Raw genomic sequence first — 742 nt, forward strand, 5'->3', positions numbered from 1 at the left:
GATTTGCCTATAAAATGATCTAATAATTATGAGTGTTTTTATCTCCAACCTTAAGTATCTGGGACACACTAGAAGCATGTTCCTGTTTCCGTTTTTTTCTAGTACCTCTTAAAATTTAGACTAAAGGTTTGGGTGGAGTGGCTTCTAGGTGAATCGCTGAGGAAATCCACTTGAAGCCTCCTCAGGAGAACTCCATTCAAAGCCAGCCCTAGCAGGTAAGTATTATTGTCTCCAATAAACCACCAGAAAACCAGAAGTGCAGAGTAGCCTAGAGGGTAGAGCTCCAGCTTTGAGAGAGAAAGCCAAGCAGGAGATACAGGCCAGACCAGGCAGGAAAGCCTAGGGTGCGCTTATGTCCATTGAACAACCAGATAGCTGGAAGTGGAGCTGTGCCAGTGGTAGAAACTCAGCCTTGTGAAAAACAGCTGAGGAATGCATCACATCCTCAGTTTAAGCCATGGGATGGCCACAAAAGAAAATTGAAAAAGATAAGGCCAAGTTAATGTATCAGTGTCCTACTTATTAACATGTGCATATTACTTCCCTAAGTGCAAAGAAGTTGTATGCAAAACTTCTGCTTTTATTTACTGATTTATGTTTTAGATATGCTCATTGTACATACTGCATCATTCTCTTCATTTTAGCCCCATTGCTTTTCTTTTCCAAGGTTCTAGGCCTGTTTCCTTATATGATGCACACTGAAGGTATTAGCAGCCTTTATTTGCATTTTATTATGAGGCCA

Source organism: Dipodomys merriami, unplaced genomic scaffold (genome assembly GCF_024711535.1).
Source record: "Dipodomys merriami isolate MVZ:Mamm:240054 unplaced genomic scaffold, mDipMer1.0.p SCAF_179, whole genome shotgun sequence".
Classification (NCBI taxonomy): Eukaryota; Metazoa; Chordata; class Mammalia; order Rodentia; family Heteromyidae; genus Dipodomys; species Dipodomys merriami.